Source organism: Manduca sexta, chromosome 25 (genome assembly GCF_014839805.1).
Source record: "Manduca sexta isolate Smith_Timp_Sample1 chromosome 25, JHU_Msex_v1.0, whole genome shotgun sequence".
Taxonomy (NCBI): Eukaryota; Metazoa; Arthropoda; class Insecta; order Lepidoptera; family Sphingidae; genus Manduca; species Manduca sexta.
This window is the reverse complement of record NC_051139.1, coordinates 1859152-1875548: the sequence shown is the minus strand read 5'-3', so window position 1 is coordinate 1875548 and position 16397 is coordinate 1859152. Positions and strand designations below refer to the sequence as shown.

At 35.0% G+C, this 16397-nt stretch overlaps 1 protein-coding gene across 1 annotated transcript in view; it reads left to right on the top strand.

Moving 5' to 3' along the window:
- The first annotated feature begins 7283 nt into the window (after positions 1 to 7283).
- The window catches only part of LOC115446600 (galanin receptor type 3), an 86044-nt gene continuing 76930 nt past the window's right edge, over positions 7284 to 16397 (top strand). The window contains exon 1 of the mRNA XM_030173320.2: positions 7284 to 7626. The gene's annotated coding sequence lies outside the window, so the exon portion shown is untranslated. The remainder of the gene's footprint in view (positions 7627 to 16397) is intronic.

Here is a 16397-nt window from a genome sequence, read left to right as displayed (position 1 = left end):
ACAGGTCTTATTTATAAAGGAGCTTGTCTGCGTCATAAAATGGTATACGTTATGTCGACATCGATAAAATAGAGCCGAAACACCTCGTCAATAGTGTGAAATACGATCAGCCTTTCACGATGTCAAGATGATTCCTATTTATTCCAATTCCAAAGTTTACAGCATTGGATCTTACTCCGACATACTTTCTTTCTATTTACTGTTGTTCAATTTTCGTAAACTCGGTTAAAATGGTTTTTTTTTATTCCTTTGAATGACGAGACGAGCTTGCCGTTCTCCTGGTGGTAAGTGATATGACCGTCCATAAACAGTAAAACATCATCTAACACCTTTCATTGCAAAGTATTGTTTGGTGTTCCACTGTGCTCGCCATCCTGAAACATAAGATGTTAAGTCTTATTATGTCCGGTAGTTACACTAGCTACAATGTCCTTGAATCCGGAACATAACAGTAACTTCACACTGCAGCTTGACGGCAGAAATAGACATTGCGGTGGTACATACCCAGGCGGACTCTCACGTATGAGAGACCTACCACCAGTATACTTAATATTTTATTACTAAACGTATAAAAATCTGTGTGAATTATTTATGTTTTTTTTAATAATATCAGACATGTATTATACACCTGTTCTACTACTGAGAGGGGTTAGGTTTTAGTCCATCACGCTGGCTTAGTGCCGGTTGACAAACTTCACATACCTTAGAAATTATTACAGAGCCTCACGATGTTTCCCTTCACCGTTAAAGCAAAAACTTACAAAGAATACTTACATAACTTTAGGAAACTCAGAAGAACATGGTTTGGGTTTTGATTTTATGAACATTCGTCTCGACAGTCCGTTCCACTGTCAGCTAGGCTATTGCCACTTATGGCCGTCATTTTTAAATTACCTTTAGATATCTTGAATTGAGATTAGGAAATATATTGGGGTAACTAGCCGTGGATATATACATATATATGCTTTAAGGGTAGTGATTATCTCAGGAGGTACAAATAAAAAAGTAATTCTTTCTTAACTCCTTTATGTATAAGCAAAGATTCTTTATAATTATGAATATCATTGGACACAATATATAAATGAAGTCTGTAATTTCACCTTTCTTGCCATCAATTTAAGTTATACAATTGTTGTTAAACAGAAGGACGATTTTTCCTTATCAATTACAATATAGAACTGTATGTAAGTTGTACATACAATCCGTAAATTGCATCAATGCATCTCTATCTACTCCTCCGCAGATATAGCGTAATATACTCACGCTATTTCTGCTTACAAATATTTTATACAAAGGCCAGGCTCTAATAATGCTAACGTGCAAGCGATGGATTTTGCGACCGCAAGCTTTGGAACTCTTCTCGGGCGTTAAATGATGCCGACACGGTCCTTGCTTACTATTACAGAGTTCAGTTGCACCTTACATCGCTAGTTATTGGATAGAATAATATAATTTTAATATTACATATAGGTAAATTCGCTATCTATATTTATATTTGTTTCTGTCCATCCAAAGGTTGCCTGGAAGAAATCGCTTTTAGCGATAAGACCGCCCATTTGTTACCATTTCATTTATTTGTTTTCTTCTATGTTTTTCTGTTTGTTTTATTGTTTTGCAATAATGAGTTCTATTACTATCATTTTTGGGCAATGTGGTTTTGCTTCAACTGAAGTTATGTGTAATGAAATTCTAAATACATCACACATGAATATAATCTCAACGTAATACTTTAAGCATGTAGTAAAAACAATTTATGATCGGCCGCTTTTTGGACAACCAGCTTTAAGTAACCTATATCTACCTTTCATAAATCACACATTCACACAGGCAAACACACACACACACACCCACACCCACGCCTTTTATTCTCGAATGGGTAGGTAGAGGCGTAACCGTCCATTCCATCCTTTGATGTGATAGGAGATAAGCCTGTCACCATATTGACTCACACAAATTTTAGACTTCAGCCTGATAAAGAATCAAAAATCTAAAAGAATTTTCCCGACCCGGGGATCGCACCCGAGACCTTAACATTGCATTCGTTCCATAATACAACTACACCACTGAAGCAGTCATGAATAATTAATAAATCATGTTAGAAACATCTCGTTTTACCTCAACTAAGAATCAAAGCCAGAACCTATATATACCATTAAACCAAAGAGGCCATGATTCTTTTAAAATAAATAAATTAAAAAAATAGTCAAAATCCAAACATACATAAAGCCGCTAACTACTCCATAAACATGAAATATGAACCGGTTACACGTAACGCAGTAGACACAAACAAAATGGACGTATTAAACACAAATACAGCTTCACCTGCATAGCCCATTCAGCCATGATTTATAACTGAACTTTAGGTTCTAAGACGAGCGATTACGACTTTAATCTGATATATAGAGGAGTTTAACTAATGTCCAAGGAGTATTTGTTAGTTGGATTATTTCTTTACTTGATTGACTGCCTTGGTAGCGCAGTTGTTTTACGTGTACGGTACGACACTGCTCTGAGGTTCCGGGTTCAATTTTTTAAATTATTTGAATGACGAGATGGGATTGCCTTGATGGCAAGCGATACGACTTTCCATAAATAGTAGAAACACCATCCAACAATCTGAAGTATTGTTTGGTATTCCACTGCGCTTGCTATCCTGAGACATGAGATGCTAAATCTTATGTCCAGTAGTTACACTGTCTACAATGGTCTTCAAACAGGAATACAATAGTCATTACACAATGCTGCTTGACGGCACAAATAGACATTACGTTAGTACCTACCTTGTCGGACTCTCACATATTATGAGAGACCACCACAAGTTAAATCGAATTACGGGTCTTCAATCTGATATTGGGTTTTTTCTGCTCAATATAAGCCTGGAGTCTGGAAATTTGGGCTCGATATGGCGGCAAACTTATATACCCCATTATGGCGGTTTTACACCTTGTATACTGTGGTCACTGTTTAGATGGATCCGAATATTCTATCAGAAAAAGTCAATAACGACCAAAGCCGCGCGATACACCTAGCGGAATATTATCTACATTAATAACACTATTTATCTTTATATTTCAGAATCGCGCAAAACGTTACTTATTACCAACCCTTGAGAAAATGACTCCATTTCTCTGCAATATACCCTTTGTTTCCACTGAAAATGAGAAAACGTCGCTGCAATGCTCTACATGTCTAAGTCAATATTGTGCTGTTTGTGGTATACGGTAGATACATAAATAAGTTGTTTGTATCTTCTTATTTTCTATAGAATTTTACTCATATTATACTTGTTATTTTTAAATCATGTCTCGAGGTTTTTTATATTTATAATAATGTTATTAAATATGACATTACTAACAGAACAACGTATGTTTTTTAATACCTCATACCATAATTATGTCTTATGTTTACAAGAATTTTACACATTAATATAACACTATATCTCAGATTTTATCGTGGTTTTTATATTATGTCATCATGAAGGCTGTAGTCTTTGAAACGTTGAGCGAAAATTATAATATTAAAAATCGCGATAAAATCCGGAAAATAGTTTCATTACAACACCGGATACTATTTATTTAAGATAATAAATAGTATTAAAAAACTATTCTATACTGAACCGTCCATACATTTTTTTTACAATAATATAAAGATATGCATTAAGAGTCAGTATATAGTGAAAATGCTTACACAAAATATAATAAATCAAACTTATCACATTTATGCTTGACGCCGACGTAGCATAAACACAAAGTGTGAATTGTGGGTCCCTCGTAGTACGTACGTGTTCGTACTTTGTTTTAAATGAGTGCCTCCTAAATACGAAGGTTTGTTTACCGCTGTATATTATATGAAGCTTTTTTGAAGAGATCTTTTAGAGGATATCATCATTTAAATAGGTATCGGGAACAAACAAATTCAAAAGTTTGAACATAGCTGTGTTTTTTTTTATTTTTTACACACCTTGGTCCTAATGGAAGATTAGTCAACAGTAATTGGAATTTCAAGTATAGTAATGAACACTTTGAGCTCATTCTGCGTAGGTCGAACCACCAACACCTAAAATTTTTAAAAAAGTTGTATAATTGTAAAATGTAGGTAGATATTGTAACTTTGACTTTGCGGATGAACAACACCTCAGTCCCCCCGTGACTATGAAGGCTGCAAAGTCTTCGCAACGTCGGGAGGAAATAAAATACTAAAACCGCGATAGAATCCGAAAATTAGTTTAATTTCAATATTAATTAATATATGAAAACATATAATTATAAAATATTTTGTTATTAATGCTAATATTTATTTTCTTCAAGTGCAGAAAACATTCCGGCAAACGAATAGATGATAATATACTAAAAGATTAATATATTTATCAATAGACTGCTCAGTATCAGGCCTAAGTATGAAATTTGTTCTCGGTATAAACTCACTCTCTACTACCATGCGATGGAACACACATGGTGAAAAGTCTATGCCCTAGTTGTAGCTCTGCCTACCCCTTCGAAGATAAAGCCGCGACGGTTCTTTATTTTGGTATGCCACTAAAAAAATTATATATTTTCGAACAAAGTATTTGCGAACAAAGTTGCACTTATGATGCCTCTAAACAATGTATAAGAATAATTATTATAACTTCTAAATAACAATTAAAATTACTTATATATCTATGGACACTTAAAATTTGGGATAAAATTTATAATGTATACAAGGAACAAGCCGAAGTAGCCAGCCCTGGCTGGCAGGTAGGAGGAAATAAAAGGATAACGCGTCGCGATCCTCACCGGCGAGGACATGAGCCCTAATCTAGCTAATCTACCAGCCTTTCACTAGCTACGTTATTGTTTAATAATATTAAATTTTATTATATTAATAAATACATGTAATCGAATCGAATCCCACATTAATTGATTGTTAACGTTTCAATAGTGGTTTTGAATCAACATCCTGTCTTTTACAATCTGCACATCGCGCCACACAATCTTTAGAAAATATTCGTTTTGAAATGAATTTTCAGACCTCTGAAATTGCATCGCACGAAACTGACATATCTCTGTAAAAGGAATTGGAAAATCCGTATCCGCAGTGAATTCTTTAAATTTGGAGCGACGCATCAATTCTAAAGGCTACGGAATGCGTAACACTGGATTAGAGATACTGCGTCATACAAATTTTACACGCGGACTTGATACGTATTAACTTTGACGTTAGGTTCAAAATCGTTTGGCCTCTCGAAATAACATGCTAAAGGCATTTGAATACCTTCTGTGGGCTAGCGAAACATATTGAAAGAATTTGCATTGATTGAATAATTTGATTGGTATGTTATTGAGTCGTCTTTGATGCAATTGAATATAACTCACCTGTAAAGTAGGAATAACGATATTTTGAAACTATTTAGTACTGCTTATATGTATAGCCTCTGTCACTCTGAGACATTTGACTCAAAATGTCCCACATTTATATTTTAACCGACTTAAAAAAAGGAGGTTATAACTTCGAAATGCTGTTTTCTTCTTTTTGTTTGTTACCTTAGAACTGTTATTAATAAAATGACTAGCTAAACATTGACATTAATATTGGTAATCGGTATAAAGTTAGTGTTAAATTATTTTTTTAATTTGAGTGTTTATATTGTGTTTCTACTAGATGCTTTCAAGTGGTAACATAGCTTAGATTGCTAACCGCTCGATGTCCAAAATAAACAAATATGTAGCCAGGTGGATTTACATAATGAACTATCTACTTAAAAACTTTCATAATTATGTTAATTGGCATCTAACAGAAGAAAGTAAACGAAAGAAGAACCAACAATGCTTGATAACTAACAGAGCTAACGTTCCCAAAGTTTCATCTCATTACATTCAGCGCCATTACGTAATTAGTTTGGAGGCAATTTTGACATATTAGTGTCTTGAGTTGAAAATTATCACGCTTGACATATAAGTTAAATGTTGTGTGACAACGCTTATTAGAATTAGTAATGGAAGTGTTTGGTAAATTAACTTTAGTTTGAGACTACGCAGTTGTAACGCGGTATGTAAATATATAATTTAATATGCCAACTATGTATGTTTGTATTAGATAGATATCTATCTTACTAATATTATAAATGCGAAAGTTTGTGAGGACGGGTGTATGTATGTTTGTTCCTCTTTCACAAAAAAAACTACACAACGGATTTGGTTGAAATTAAACAGTAATATTGGTTATACGTCAGAATAACACATAGGCTACAATTTGTAATGATTTTGTGTAATTAGGTCATAACATAACGATATATATCAAGTAAATCGAAAAAAGTGATATTTGGGTTTTTCTGCTCAATATCAGCCTGGAGTCTAAAATTTGTGCCCGATATGGCGATAGGCTCATCCCCTATCACATCCTGGGGCGGAACACACTCGGCGAAAAGTGGGCGCCCTGGTTGCACCTCTGCATACCCCTTCGGGGATAAATGCGTGATGGTGTTTGTGTGTGTAAGTCGGAAAAAAAATTATCCCGGTAAACTTCACGCGGGCGAAGCTGCGAGTAAAAGCTAGTATTTATATATAATAACTGCTTTCTGTCTACGGCTCAGAACGAATGAAAGAGTTTAATTCGCTTTTGTTGCTAACACTCCAATGGATTTTTATTTTGAAATAAATTATGATTAGATTTTAATTGTTATTTTTCAAAATCCTGCACTTACCATCTGGTGCAGTTAAAACAAACATTCTTAAAATGGTATATAAATGTTTATTTGCGAAAACTAAACATTCATAAAAAGGCTTGAGATTTACGTCACGCAGGCAACTGCTCGTAAAACTAATAAGTGAAACTTTACTACAATGTCGAAACACGTGCTATTGATCGCCGAGATACCCCGCGTAGGACAGAGTTAATATGAGTAAGCAATAAATCATTTTAGAACAAATAAATAACTTCAATAAACGACATTAATCTGAGCTTTTAAACAATGTTTCGCTAATTTCTTAAGTTAAAGGAAACTCTGGTAAGACACTAAATTTATAAATTATTTGATTGAATTTATTAGATTAGAATAGACTTTTTTAAATCTACACAAAAAAATATTTGCAAATAATTTCCAATACTCTGTCTCCCGTCTACGCTACAGCTTCGGAAGATTGAAAAGTGATAGAGATTATTGCATTTGTCCCCGATATAATGTCATTATCGAGAACCCAGTTTCGGTACACGAAAAATTTGATAGAAATATTAATATATAACATCGTTTGATACGGTACGTAGCCAGATCCTGTAAGCTTGTTTCAGATCAGTGTAAGCGCGCCCGCCGCGCCGCTAGCACGCCGCCCACCGACATGCGGCACAAGCCTCGACTGGCGCGCGTCTAAACTGGCAACAAAAAGGAACATCATATTTTTCAAATTTAGAACCTTGTTGTGCGTAGATTAAATTAGTCAAATATCTATATTATCAGTGGTCGAATTTAAAAACTTTTCCTTTAGTGTAAAATGTGACATTCCATAAAGTAGATGTAAAAAAAAATTATCATATTTCCAAATTCAAACGTGTTAGCTACCCTATTGTTTCAAATTAGTGTTATGGAACAGTGGTCCCGCCATCGGCACAGTGGACTGAAACGGACTGATTCGAATTCAGAATTTGTTTGCGGTAAGTCAATACAGATTATTTCCGATGCTCCGATGGGCACAATCGGCGAATCGAAATTGTGGTGCGGAAATTTTGGCGGCTTTAATGCCGTGGGTGCTTTTTCACGGTCGACAAGAAAAGATAAGATTAAATTTGCATCGATCTGTCATTTTGTACCATTTATATTATCTGTGGTATTGAAAATGAATTTACGATAAGTTTTAATATTGATATGTTGCGAACGGCGGAGATGTGGAGGCACTGTGAAAAATTCCTCATCTGTGACGCGATGTTTGTGTAGTCTGGCTTGTAGCGGCATCGTTTGTGCATCATAAACATTTGGAGGTCATGTTTGTGTTATTTTTTATGTGGGCTGGGTAAACTGAGGCGTCTTGTGAGCAATCCAATGTCTTTTCTTTGGTTCGTCCGGCGCTGGAATAAGCAGTAAACGTCTTTTATCGCGTCCGCTATTAACCCATAGCCCGCGGCCCTGACCGAGGGATGGAGGTTCTTTCATTATCCTGAGGGAATTTCCCATTGTTGGCGGATTCAGCTGTCAAGCTATATGTTACAAATTTGCTTTGTAATTTATACAGTTAAAACGTTTGATTTTCGGTGTAAAATATTCTACAAATTGTCAAAATATATATCAAATTTGACTTAAAATTTAACAAGATAGCAAGATAATAGCGTGTTTGGAAAATAAAGTACTTGAAACAATACTATATTTATGCGGGCTTGTATATTGATATCATTTCTAAACGAAGCGCATAAAACGAATATCCTCTTACAGCTGTTTCTATTCGGAATTTGATTTCGTAGAACTTCCCTCAAAAACTCCGTGTGTTATAATTTGAACTAAGAATTAATCACAAATGTACCGTCCTATTTGAAAAGTTGGTTAAACAATAATAAAAAAAAATGAGATCTTGCCATCTCCGTTTTTTCTGCTTAACAAGTTTTATCTGGTATCTGTTTATTAATTTTACCTCTACCGTTTCCTTCGTTTGTTTTACGAAATATCGGGAAGTCCATGACTTTTAAATTGTGTAAAAATTATCCTTCTTTGGATTTATTAAAACAATATGCAAAAGTATAAATCGTAAGTGTTAATATATAAAAAAATACAAGCGTAACTAATAAAAAGGAAAATAAATAACAAAATCTTTTTTACGCAAACAAAATTCCCTAATATGATAAAGCGATTTACAAAATATATGAAATTATGACAACGGCGTTTATAAGATAAAAAGGCTAATTAAAATGAGCTACGGAGTACCTGTAGAGCGTAGGTGTGCCGGCGAATAACACGAGAAACGTTTCATGTACTTACAATTTTAATACACAACACAGTATGTACAATGTTTGATGCAAAACTAAAGTATTTTATACAGGGTCGTTTGTACATTGCATTATTAAATAAAACCACATAGTTGTCTTCTTTAAAAGTATTTTATTATAAGCTATTGTAACTATAGATGTAAAATAAAAAAGGGATTCGAACAAAGTAACTAATCATAAAAAAATATTTAAGAGTACAGACAAATTGTAGACCTTATTAACAGTATGAATTAATTTACTCTACAGTGACAGTACAACTATACAAAAAAACCGAGGACGTGACAACTTTCTATTGAGTTTGGAATGGTATGATATCCGGAAGCACAAATAACCGCAACTCTTTCCTAATCTGAACTTCATAACATTACCATTTTTAAATTCCTGTGGTGGTAATGATGTAGGTCAGTACATCTGATCTGCAAGCTAATTTTCTATTCTATTATAGCGAAACGTGATCCCTTTTGGAAGCTGATCACGTTTTGCAATTGGAGTAAATGTATGGATAAGCCTTGTATTTACTGGTTGTGTGATGCACAACACATGATGGTTTACGTGTCACGCGAGCGTGCATAAGAGCGTGCTAATAAACCCGGAACACGCTGGTTAGATAAATTAAGTGCCCTTTCACAATATTTAGGTAAATTTAATACTTTACTGTTGGTAGGTTCTTTATATGTGAGAGTCCTGGGTAGATACCACCGCAAATGTCTATTTCTGCCGCCAAGCAACAATGTGTAGTCACTGTTGTGTTCCGGAAGGGACATTGTAGCCAGTGTAACTAATGGATATAATAAGACTTAACACCTCATGTCTCAGAATGGCGAGCGCAGTGGAATACTAAACAATACTTTGTAAATTAAAGTGTTGGATGGTGTTTTTACTGTTTATAGGTGTATATTATATTTAACGAGTAACATTTACTCAGACGATGTGAAACAGTCGCATACTGCTACGAAGTCTCGTACTTACTAGTCAGTAATGATAGAATTTTGTACTGCAAAAATGAACTTTCGGATGTTGAGCAGATGCTATAGATTTCTTTGCCGAGAAACACTACACAGCTACAAATCTGACGTTTCTGAAGTTGCTAGTTAAGTTTCAGTTTCTAGTATAGATTTGGGGCATCAAATTGAGAGCGTCATTGCCCCTTAATCTCGCCAAAACTCTTCGTAGAAAGCTTTATCCAAAATATATCACTATATTTTCCTATACATTCAAAGCGTAAAATTTCAAAGCGTTTGTAAAACATGTTATAGTAAACGAAAATTTCGTTGAACCTCACTTGGTACTAAACAATGCTTAGCAGCACAAACATTTCCTAGAGACTTGAGACGTCAATACGATGAACGTTCAAATTGATTCCAAGTTAACGTGTTAACACAAAACACAAGTGACGTAAACGTTTACCTTGACGGCCAAACAATAAAGGAGCTCCCTCGGGATCTCCGCCCGAGTGGATGACTTAGCATTCTCTAACTTGTACTTTGTAAGATAACTCGGATAGAGACGTAAGTTCGGGCTTTTGTTCGCAATTAATGAGCGGTTTTCTTTTATTTCTTTATCGCTTATTTCTCTTTTTTCGTTTATTTATGAATGAACATATCTTATTCGTAATGAAGCGGCGATAGCCTAGTTGGTTGTGGAACGGACTGCCGAGACAAATGTTGGCAGTTCGAATCCCAAGGGCACACCTCTGACTTTTCTAAAATTATGTGTGTTTTCTTTGTGCATTATCGCTTGCTTTAACGTTGAAGGAAAACATCGTGAGGAAACCTGCATACCTAAGGAGTTCTCTATAAGAATTTCGAGGGTGTGTGAAGTCTACCAATCCGCACTAGGCCAGCGTAGTGGACTAAGGCCTAATCCTTCTCAATAGTAGAGGAGGCCCGTGCCCAACAGTGGGACAGTATATAATACAAGGCTGATATTACATATATCTTATTCCTTTAATTAGAGAAGTATGTAACTAAAGTATTCCTAACGGACAAGTATGTAAAGCTCTTAATAAAAAGCGTTGTTTAGGCAGATTACAGACCAAGACGCGGTACAAATAAACGATACGTTTTAAATTTATATGGACAGTAAAATGTTTTCAATTTTATTAACGAAATTATAATATTTGTGTTGCAAACCCAATGTATTGTGAGTACCTTCATAATTGGTTGCTGCATTCGCGTTGTCAATTTCATTATTTGATTGAAATTCGAAAAGCAAATTATCTGCCGATATTAATACGATATTATTTTTAATTTATTATTCTTTGTAATTTATATGTGATTGTAGTTGGTGTGTCGAATGCAAAATACCATATAGGTACTAACAGCTATGTATGTATGTATGCCATCAAGATATCAGTCTCATGTAAGGAACATAACGAGGGCTAAAATTGTCTTAATGATGATAGCAATGCAATTCTACATAGTATTTTGTTATTTAAGGTTTCTTGGTAATGTTCCACATGATATTAGACTTAAATAGTAATGTTTCTTATAACTTAAAAATAGAATAACTTATTTAGATAGAATTACTGATAGAAGGACTGCCTTGGTTGCGTAGTTGTATTGCGTGCCCGGCATGACCGTTGCCCTGAGATCCTAGGTTCGAATCCCGGGTCGGGCAAACTGATATTTGAATTTTCTTATTCACTGCTAGCCCAGAGTCTGGAAATTGTGTTCCATATGCAGAAGGTTCGCCCTCTATCACATCATGGGACGGAACACACATGACGAATATTGAGGACGCTGGTTGCACATTTGCCTACCCCTTGTAACTGAAGTTCTAGTGGAGCGTAACGCGTAAGTTATTTTAAACAATAAAAGGCGATCCATAAATTACGTCACACATTATTGGGCGGTTAACGAAATATGGCAAAGGAGAGGAAGAGTCATAAGTTTCATGACGTCACATGGCAAAATTTTAAACTAGAAGTACGGTACAGTATACAGTCACCCCAAGGCGTGATAGAATTACGTTTAAACCATTGATACCAGTATTGACGGTTATTTATAACATTCCCGGGTTTATGACGTCACGGGCTCCCGGTAATCGCGTGATGGATACCTTTATCGTCGCGAGACTATAAAACGGGACGATCCCTCAACGTGGAAGTTTAAAGTGCAGTAAATCTTTGTAACTGAGTTTCGTACGGGTACCAGATGATCCTCAGGGACAAGGCATTCATGATTCATATTGATATAATAAGTGGGTATGAATAATGATTTTTTATGTTTACGCGAATGTTGGACATTAAAATTAAACGATTTTTCGGATTTTATCGCGGCTTTAATTATTTTGGTTTGAAAAAGACAAGACCGGCTGCCAGGCTTCAAGACACTGTGAGCTCATTCTGCGTAGATCGGACCACCAACAGCTAAAAAATTAAAAAAGTTGTATAATTGAAAAATGTAGGAAGATATTGTAACTTTGACTTTGCGGATGAACAACACCTCAGTCCCCCCCGTGACCCAATAGTGACTACACACTCGTGCTTGGCGGCAGAAATAGACATTGCGGTGATACCTACTCAGGCGGACTCTCAAATTTGGGAGACCACCAGTAAGTAATTTATTTAGATATTATAATTTTTTGTGCATTTATTCATGTTTTTGCCTTACCGGTTTTCTTTCTATAATCAAACGTGTATTAAATGTAACCAAATAAACACACACTCGCACAACCCTTTCTTCGAAGGGAAAAGCGAAGGTGCAACCTGGGCACCCACTTTGCGCTGTGTTCCGTCCCAAGATGTAATGTATAGCGCTATATCGGGCACAAATTTATCTCAAAGCATAAATCTATTATCGTTTTGCCCAACCCCGGATTCGAACTCAGGACTTCAGTGCGGTGCCAATACAATTATTGCCCCGAGCCAATCGGCAATATAAACACTAAACTAATATAATTTTGTCGAACCCGGGATTCGAACCCAGGACCTCAGTGCGGTGGTCCTACCGCGGTCACAATACAATTATGCCACGCCAGTCGACAATCTAAACACTATACCTTATCTTAAAAAAGAGATGGAGTGGCATTTATCCTGGGAATATTGAAACATTGTCGCATGCGTTGGCAGTTTGATAAACGTTTCGCAACCATTCAGTTGTCAATCACCGGCTACGAACGAATGGAAATGACCGACTGAGGTTTCGCGCTTTAAATGTCATCGAATGGTGTTAGTGGCGAATTTCAGTGGAAGCAAAATTTGATTCGTTCTTGAATGAGACTGAATTAACATTAATGAATGTTTTGTGAGGTTTAAGCACTAGTTTTGACACGCGGTTCCAATCGTAGGAAAGAATGTTTTCGTTGTAATTATTAGTAATCAAACGAGACTATAATATATTATTTTGTGGCGGTGTATCCATTTGTGATTTGTTTAATGTAATATTATGTGATGATATTTCAAACAAAAATACAACTTATGAATCATTGTTAAATACAAATATATAAAGTAACTAAACAATGTAATAACTATTTAAAATAAGCGGGTACGTGCCAACACTTTCGTATCCTTAAAAACACCACATGACGTAAGTTCAGCAAAACTTACTCTTGAGATATTAAATTTTTACTGTAACTTTATATTTGAAGCCAAGTTTCATCAAAATTCCTTCAATGATCTAGAAATTTATTTCCTACTTAATATAATTCTTAATACCGACTAAGCGACAACGTACTTTCCAAAATCATAATTTTTGTAGAATTTTTACCAAAAACACCTTTTTAATATCCAAAAAACATAATTATTCAACCCCCAAAGGTAATTCCTGGACTCGACCCCATCATTAAGTCCCACCCACGCTAAACGAGACAATACATCATATAAGCAATTAGCGATAATGAAAACCGCTCAAGCGTGTAATAATAATAATATCAGCCCTGTATTATATACTTGCCCACTGCTGAGCACGGGCCTCCTCTACTACTGACAGGGATAAGACCTTAGTCCACCACGCTGGCCTAGTGCGGATTGGTAGACTTCACACACCTACGAAATTCCTATAGATAACTTCTCAGATGTGCAGGTTTCCTCACGATGTTTTCAAAGAATAAAAATGTAACCCTCAACCCACGCTAAACGAGACAATACATCATATAAGCAATTAGCGATAATGAAAACCGTTCAAGCGTGTACTACGCTGTTAAATTGCATATCCAATTAACGCCCTCTGTGATGTCATTACGTAACGGTTTTGTATGCACGAAGTGTCGCTTAACGTCTTGAGAAGCGATTCTCAAACTTTTTTTAATTGTCTCTGGCATAGCCAAAGTTTGTTGACGATTTAATATAGGGATAGGTCAGTTTTTGAATGGAAGAGATTTCTAGCGTGATAACATTTTTAGCCATGACGGTGTATTACTCTGCTTGCTTGTAGTATATTTTATAAAGTCTATGGACCACGGAAGCCGCTTACTATTAGGAAAGCCCATGATCTGCGTTCGAATGGAAAAGCTATATTGTTAAATATAATTAAATATATAAAAACTAACAAAGTTTTTTAGGACGCAAAGTGTGTACTGAGACGATTTAAAGTTGAATTTATTTAGCTTGACGTAAAGACATTAAACAATTGTATCTTTAGTTCTAAACTGGATATCAGGAGCAAATGTGTGCTCTAAAACATATTGCCAATTGGTAATAAATCGTTGTCTTATTTGAAATGTCTGTGTGATAAAATATCACAGCGTCCTTACATATTAATTCAACAATAACACATTTACAGAAAATATGTTAATATGCGTATCAAAAACGTTCAAATCACGGTATGGAAAAACAATTGAAGTATTTTATGATGTTTTGCTATTTTACGGTAGATTAAGGTGGTAGCTCAAGGTCCATTTTCATACATTTTGTTTCGGCTTTAATCTGGGTAACTAAACAAGTATTGGCAAGTAAAGAATTTAAATTCACGTCTAGTTAGTGATTAGTTCTCGCAGTTGAAGAAAAACGTAAAATAATTAATAATCATGGATATTTCGGCCTTTAAAATTTAATATGACGAAATTTTAAAGGCAGAAATATCCATGATTATTAATTATTTTTACATTTTTCTTCAACTGCGAGAACTAATCACTAACTAGACGTGAATTTAAATTCTTTACTTGCCAATACTTGTTTAGTTACCCAGATTAAAGCCGAAACAAAATGTATGAAAATGGACCTTGAGCTACCACCTTAAGTAACAAAATTTTTGTTTGACAATCTTGCCAAAATCCAGTCTATATAATCTTGAACTCCTTGGCTGACAGTATTTTTGTCACGGATATCTGTCAAACATACCCTTCTCTATTAAATTATTGTATTGCAATTTTGCCTTTATAATATTTTTATCTGTGGTCCCAAGGTTGAGAAACGCTGGTGTTCAGGATGGCTGTGTTCTGTAAACGCCAGTGTCAATGTCAGCTGTTATCGATTGTTCTTCCTATTGTAGGACAAGGATTTTGTTTGTATATCTGGGATATGGCGGGAAGTATACATTATTTATTTATTGATGAAATATATAGCTATACTACACGAACTATGTTTATACGTTCAAACCCATGATTGACAAGCGATCATTAAATAGAAGACATTTTTATTTGAGATAAAAATACTACTATTCCATATTTATATTTCAAGAACACACTACTAGGATTAAATATAATATAATTCGTTATTTATACACACCGTATATAGGATCATTTTAATACCGCGTTGCTAAATGAAACCACACTCGTGTTCTAGAAAATATCACTTTACAATAAGTTACTCAAACCGTAGAGGTAAAATATAAAGCATAAGTTTCTAACAAAAATATGAAAAAAAAAAAATATGTTACACGCTCTAATGCGTCTACTACTACTCTCAGAGATATCGTCAGATCGGCAACATCACACTTTCAGTCGGAAAAAAAATCACGCACATGCCATATTCGTTGTAAGCTACAAAATGACAAAAAAATGGCAACTCTGTAACCGAGATTTTTGGTCAAAATATTCGCTATTTATGGATGATTTTTGACACAATATTGGCAGAGGTAAATATGGTTTCGTTTATTCACGCAATGTCAAAATTATCCTGTATACAGATTACTTAAGTAGACTTAATGCCAAATATACTGCACTAAACTATACAAAATTTGTCGTTTGAGACATTTTTCCACAAATCCCTCCAAGTCAGTATCAAATGATAAATCAGTCGATAGTACCAACTTTGTTGAAAAGTGTGAAGGAAAAGTAAAACGTTATGGTTAATGACGCGGATACTCTGACGTTTCTAATCCTTGGGTCACATTTTATGAACGGGATATTCAGAAAATTTCTACGCTTGTTTGAACAGATAACAGATTACCAAAACCTTTTCTATACGTTTCAATTTCTATTTACACCTTAAAGTTTTTTTCTATACAGTTTTATTACTTGCAGCATTCCTTTTCCCTATTATATTTGGATTTCTATCCGACGCGTTGCGC